Raw genomic sequence first — 7,590 nt, 5'->3', positions numbered from 1 at the left:
TCCTCCGACGGTTGTACACGCTCCTTCTCGAACCCAATTTAAAGCACTATTAGACATTTATTTATGCGAATCCTCGCGCTGGCAAGCATACTGCTCCGCGCTGAGAACATAAAGAGCAGTGCTGCACCCTTTTTTCACTTGTGCCTTTCAAGTGAACGACAGCCACTGACCGACAAGAACAAAACCGACCCGGGAAACTTGGGCAAATCCTCGATCCTGTGTATAAATCCGTGAATCCGTGAGAATATTTCAGATCGTGAAGGATCTCGTCTGGGGTAATGTGAACACTACGGTCCGGAGGACATTCCATCGTTTGCCTCAGTGCCTCATTTGTTACGAAATTAATTAGTAATAGACAACGTTGCTATCCCTGACGGACACCACATCTTCACAGTAGCATTTGGAGAGCTCTCGATATCTTTCAGTGTCATTCCTAACTTTCTGAGAAATCCTGTCAATGACTATGCGAAAGACTTCACGGTTGAGAAATCTCACCTCATGTGAATGCCGTCCCCTAAGATATTTCTAAGCTGTGGGAACCTCGTCACCCACCTTCTGTAATGGGGGTAGGAGAAAGCTGCAATAGAAGCAACTTCTTTAAGATGGCTGTGCTACAAGTCCGCGCCCGGATGATCTTCCGTTTAATCGAAAAAATTGAAAGCAGAGAAAAAACGCTTATATACTCACCAGATACACGCGTATTAAGCCTCAGATTCAACTTGTTTTTCAACTCCTCTAAGGTTTTCTCCAAACTGTAACAGCGCCATTCTGAGATCACATCATCGTACATAGATGCACCACCACCAGACATCTCTTAGCTCGTGTTTCTGCAAGCTCCGAACTGCTTTAGTTACGCACAATCTAGCCAGTGCACATCCTCTATAGTCGCAAATGCTCACCACTGTTCGCATCGAGCGCATAATTATTATCTCACCAGAATATCGATTACCACTTGTAATTGCCTCAGTGTATAGTTGGAAACTGTGGCCACATTTGGCCGCCTGTTAGTTCAGGCTGCAGTCTAGCCGACATCATCTGCTTTCTGGCACACCTTTTTTACACCTCCTATTTGGGGTCCCCAGTGTGGACGTGGCTGTCGTATTGCCTCATTTGAATGCCAGCAATGAAACACCGTGCGCCCTCGACGGACATTGAAAATCCTTGATGCATCCCGGTCTAAATTTGCTACGATTCCTCGGCAAATCCTAACTGCAATGACAACCCTCAACGACCCACCCAAAATTTTCATGCACGGGGCTGTCTACGGATCGAAACACGACGTCGCGATGACGGTACCGCCGCTACCATACCCAGTATGATGGCTTGCCCTTTTTCACCATATCCCCAATGTCTTCCAAACAAGCATCAACGTGCACCAAAATGACTGTCTCATTCCGCTTAATTGGTGCCAGGAATTGGAAGCACTGGTCACCTTATCGTGCTGTCTTCTTGTTCCACGCGTAAACTCACCAATTTATCTAACGACACTATCGATGGTTCGGTAAAGATTCAACCCTTCCTTGCGCCCGATACAGCATGTGCTGACCGTTATAAAAAACAAAGAGCTTATTGACTGACGAGGGAGCTCTCTTTACCTGTCATTCTGGCAAACCAGAGTTGCTGCACGACTAGCAGAAATCCGATGTGGGAAGCCTGCGTAACTGCAGTGATTTAGCGTATCCATCGTAGAAGCCGAAAAAACCTATTGAACCAACCAATGATATGCAGAGTTTCTGTTTTGTCCGCTGCGGAGCACAATCAGGATGGGCTTGTTCCATCTCGCCAATTGCCTCCTTCTTGCTACGGGACCCTATTTTCTTGTTTATAAAGTTTCGGGGATGTAAGTCTTTTGTTTAAAAATAGTGCCCTTCACAGGAGAGAAAACGATGCATTCTGGAAGTGCTGCAAGATGATCGTTTTGTATGGCATCACGCAGTTGACGAGATTTTTCTTGGCAACGTTAGTGCCACACAACCTTGAGCTAACCATTCAGAACAATTTTCTGTTCTTTGTGAGTATCTTTTCCTGTCTCATGAAAACCTCAGGATGTGCCAGGGGCATTGATTGAGCTCGTCGTAGTCTATTTTAATGTGCGCCGAGCTTCTTCAAGAAGCGAATTTAGCATATTGGCATCAAGCATCGGATGGGCTACAGCATCACTGTTATCCACAAAGTAATTTTCCTTCGTGTCTTCCAAGTGTGCAGGTATATTCCAATTTGGTTTGGGACAAAAGGCCTCGAATTCGACTGGCGTTATATTTGCTTGAGTTATCAAGCCAACCTGGAAATGGTAACATACTTCTGTCGTGTTCATCGTTTAGGTCACTATATTCTCCCTTTTTTACAGTTTGTGGATAATGGTAAGGAGACAAGGGCCTATGGGGTGTTACTGTGTCGGATTTATCATCACTTGTACCGCCTCTTTCCGCCATTCCATATTTGGGTAAGTTCAGAATAAATATAAGTTGTGATTTCACCAACATCTCACTGTTCGGGGATTAGTGTACTCTGCTTTTTTTCGTAGCATAGAATTCTTCCTACGGGAGGCCGGTGCTTCTCCAACCTCATGTGCATCTGAATTAGAACCCCTGTTTTCATATTGTTTGGGAAAATTAGCTAACATTGTTTGTCTATTCCTATAGGTGGAGTGGTCAGTGGATAAAGTTTATGGGAATTAGCATGCCGTATTTACTCGTGGATGACATTCAGCTGAACAAGGCCCGGTCTCAACGTAAGGGTGACATGTAAATTGTCCTGCGGAAGGGATTCAGTATTGGCAACCGTAATGAATAGGCTCTTGACCTTCGTAGTGGTAATTTGAGACAGTTCCCTTTGAATGGTGTTTTCAGGAGAATAATTACTACTGGACATCGATGGTTGCCAGTTTTCCGAAGACTTCACAGTCGATGCCACTTCATGGAAAACAAACTGACGCTCATGCCCGACTTAGCTAAGCAGTCCACAAGGATGTTAGAGACAGGCTTGCACCAGTTCAGGATGGATGGTTGTGTTCCATCCTGTTGCAATTTCCGGAGTACTATTGCATGTGAAACTTTCGAGAGTTACAGGTGGGTAAAACCTACTTCAGGTCCTTGCGTACTGTCTTAGTCGTGGAGACCCTCGCGATTATCAGTTTGGTTGTGCATGAGTGTTCGTAGCGACGATGATAAGGTGCTAGTTGCGTTATGGTAGATTCAGTGACCTGTAGTTGAATGGGTTGGAAAGAATACATCCTTCGAATGTCGATGATTATCCCATGTCCACATCGGCCTGATTTCGTGACCAAAAAGTAGTCGGAAGCATCCAACCAGTGGTCCCGATAGTTCCTCCAGTAGTGTCGTCGACATCTTCAGATCAGCATTGTCTACCCCCGGGGGCCTTTGGTTCTCAGATCCAGCATAACTTTTTCTGACCTTGGGAGTTGCGTTCAAACCCTATGTTGGATTGAAGCGTAAAGGTTCCCTTCTGATGCACGGATGTACGCTGTCAGTCCAAAAACACGGTAATCCACTTTTCTTTGGGAACCGACATGTTCGCACAGCCGTCAGGATTTCTGTGTAACTCTAGTTTTAAGCGTCTGTTGTTAGGTCCACTTATCGATCCTGATAAGGGCGGTAATGTGACTTTGAAGAACTACGTTGTCTGACCAGGATAGGTCAGTACTATGGTGATACCGGTCATGATTACTTTTTATATACTGACTGGCTACTTGGATGCCCAGTTCGCAAGCATCGACCTAAAGCTTCCACCTTGACGTGGTGGTCGGGATTAAGTGCTGCAATGTTCCTGCAGGCTACACTGGCTGTAACTTCATTCCACACGGCGCAGCCATGCCAGGAAGGTCAAAGCGGAGCACTTAGACCAAGAGCAACGAGTCCCCTTATTACGAGTATTCGTAGTGAGGCAATCTAGGGGTAAAGTATTACTGTCCTTTGCAATAGGACTGTGGGGGAAGAAAGGTGTTCTTTTCAGGCGACGAGCATGTTCATATACATTGAAGCAGCGGTGCTGTCTTTCGGGTTGTGAGAAAGTCGACCCTAGAATCCGCACACTCCGATGACCCAACGGTTGACCATGGCCGCCAGCGCATTCAACACGGTCGCAATACTTTTAAAATTAAAGAGTCCGGTGCATCTCAAGGCAATTGCTGTGCGCAGCCGCATCACGAGTGAGACAGTAATACTTTACTCCTTGCGCTTTCAGGTTTGGCCAGCCCTCTGTAGCCGAGTAGTTCAGACTATCGATTCACTGGCTCCGGACAAAGTCTTCAAAGAAAGCCCTACTGTCCGATTGGGCGATATTAGTGGCCAAATCGGTCGAATGAGCTCCTTGAAACTGCATCTGGGTGGTCTATTCAAAGTCGACGCTCGTCACGCAGATGACGGAGAACGACTTCCTCATTTGTTCAATGTTCATGAACTGTTTCTGGCCAGCATGAACTTTCGGCATAAATGTTCGCATCTCGTAGCCTGGCGGCTACCAGCGGTAGCTTGATTACATGGCCATGAGCTACCGATGGAAACCGACCCAAGACTGACATTCCTTCTGGGGTACAAAACTTGATTCTGACCACCCCATGGTGCATGAACGCCCGACAGTCAGCAAGAAGCACGCCAATTCGCCATCTTCGGAGAACTATCATAACGCAGTAGTATCGGTCTGAGCTAGCTTAGTTACACTCCGCATTGAACCAACACTATACTGGTTGATGGAGCATGGTAAACTTGAAAGGGCTATGCTGGCGGCGTTCAGTGCTGTCTGTCTTGCCCCTCCAATACAACAAAGTGACCACTGGATAACGTTGAGGTCTCCAGCCTTGACTTATGCTATGGAGAGATGCTATGGGCGAGATGGCTCAAGTGGTTAGAGCGCGAATTTACTGACCGGAAGGTCCGTGGTTCGAACCCGACCTCCGCCACTCGACTTCCCCTGTCTAGGCTTGGGCAACCTGACAGTATCCCAGCCCTCGTGCTTCCTTCGGGTGGCATGGCAGCTAGGCACCGAAAGGACGCTACAGCTGAACGATTTATTTATATTTTTATTTATGCTATGGAATTCCTACTAACAGCTAATAATTACGACACTGCAGGCAATCCCTCAAAGGCCAAATAGTAAATAGACTAAGGAAAGGCTGTGGTGGACGTCGAAAGATCAGGAGGCGAAGGCCTTTGCTGCCGGAAAGAACCGTGTCTAGTATCAATTGATACCATCGAATGGCCCTAAGAAAGGAATGGTCAGTGGAACGATAAGTGGAAAAGGCAGCTCATTAATTAACTCGCAAAAGCACCGAATGAAAAGATGGACCGAGCACTTCGAAGAACAGTTCAGCTGTTACAGCCTCTGGAGATGGTGCATATGGGTGCATGGGGTGTAAACCATAATTGCCAACCAGAAGTATAAATAAAATACGAAATATTCGTATTCGACCTAAAGCTGCCACCTTGACGTGGTGGTCGGGCTTCAGTGCTGTAATGATCCCGCGGGCTCCACTGACTGGAACTTCGTTCCACTAGGTGCAACCATGCTAGGAAGGCCAAAGGGGAGCAGCCAGACCAAGAGCAGCGAGACCCCGTACTACGAGTAATCGTGCTACGAGGCGGTCTGGGGGTAAAGTCGTACTGCCCTCTGCAACAGGAATATGAAGGCAGTAAGGTGTTTCCCCCAGGCGACCAGCATGTCCATATTTATGGAAGCAGCGATGCTGCCTTCCCCCGAGGAAGGACGGGTTGGAAAAGGTCGGCCCCAAAAACTGCACACTCCGATCGCCCAACGGTTGACCGTGACCACCGGCGCATTATCCAATACGGTCGAAATACTTTTAAAACCAAAGAGCCCGGTGCTGCTCAAAAGCCACCTGCTGTGCGCAGCCGCATCAGGAATGAGACAGTAATGCCTTATTCCCTGCGCCCTCGGGTTAGGCCAACCCCCTGCAGCCGAGCAGGTCAGACTATTGAGTCATCGGCTCCGGGCAGGGTCCCCAAAGAAAACCCTACATTCTCCCACTGCCTCGTGGGTCAGACTTTTGAGTCAGAGGCTAGGGTCAGGGTCCCCGAACAAAACCCTACGTCATCCCACTGCCTTGTGGGTCAGACTTTTGAGTCGAAGGCTCAAGGTGGGGTACCTCAACCAAACCCCCTTCCTCGGCCTGGGCAACCGGGAAGTATCATTTGCCCGCGCAGTTCAGCGTCCACCGATGTCCCTCCCCAACCCCTTCCCACTGCACAAGCAAACGTCGCTGGGCCATTTGACTGTCAGTCATCTGACCGAAGGGCCTTATGCTCCACGCTGCCTACAAACCTTAAACAAAATAACACCTTTCTAAATCCACGAGATCCTTTCTATATAGGAGCTTTTAACGTCCGTACTCTATGTCAAATTGGCAAACAGGCTATGCTTGCTGAAACCTTGTACTCCCTTAAAATTGATGTATGCTGTGTCTCCGAAACACGCATACAAGACCCGAGCGTGGTTATGCATCTCAAAACACCAAGGATGAACTCAGCTCTTTCACATTTCTCCCTCCGTGTGTCTGGTGACCCAGAAGCGATGACTCGTGGAATATATGGCGTGGGAGTTGCACTCAGCCCCAGAGCTGAACGCGCTTTGCTGGATTGGATCCCAGTGAACAGTCATCTCTGCGCCGTCTGGTTATCCAGTTCAACCAAGCTTAATGCCTCGCGGCATAAAAAGCGGCGCCTGTTTGTCGTATCGCCTTATGCAACAACGGACTGCAGTTCTGATACGAAGAAGGATACTTTCTATCGAGAGCTATCCGGGCTCATTTGTCAACGACATTGTGGTCCTCGCAGTCGATTTGAATGCTCAAGTAGGTCGTCTGAGCTCCATGGAATCCCATTTGGTTGGTCGTTTCGGAGTCGATGCTCGCCGCACAGACAACGGAGATAGACTCCTTCAGCTGTGTGCTGATCACGAACTGTTTATGGCAAGTATGAACTTTCAACATAAACGTTCGCATCGCGTTACCTGGCGGCCGCCAACTACAAATCAACCGTGGACCCAGTTGGATCACGTGGCCATGGGCCACCGGTGGGGCGCCACAATTCAAGACTGTTGTTCCTTCTGGGGCATACCACATGATTCCGATCACGCCGTGGTGCGCGCACGTTTGACGGTTCGTTTCCCTTCAGGCCCTCGCAAGTCGGCAGGAAGCATGCCAATCCACCAGCTTCGAAGAACTGCCATAGCTCAACAGTATCGAACTGAGCTAGCCCAACAACTCTCCACAGTAAAACAATACTGTGGTGGCAGTGAACATGTGGATGAAGCGTGGCAAAATGTGAAAGGAGCTATGCTAGCGGCGTTCAGTGCTGCCTGCCCGACTTCTCCAATTCGACCACAAGACCACTGGATGTCGTCGAGGTCGTCATCCATGATTGATGCCAGGAAAGCCATACCAGCAGGCAACGAGTACGACGGCGCACGCAAATCCCTCAAACGCCAAATAGTGAAGAGTCTAAGGAAAGACCGAGAGCTCTGGTGGACATCGAAAGCTCGGGAGATGGAGAAGGCTTTTGCTACGGGAAACAGCCGTGTCCTTTATCAACTGATACGATCGACTGGCCCTAGGAA

Source organism: Opisthorchis viverrini, assembly GCF_000715545.1.
Source record: "Opisthorchis viverrini unplaced genomic scaffold opera_v5_723, whole genome shotgun sequence".
In the NCBI taxonomy this organism is placed as follows: domain Eukaryota; kingdom Metazoa; phylum Platyhelminthes; class Trematoda; order Opisthorchiida; family Opisthorchiidae; genus Opisthorchis; species Opisthorchis viverrini.
This window is presented reverse-complemented; position numbering follows the sequence as displayed.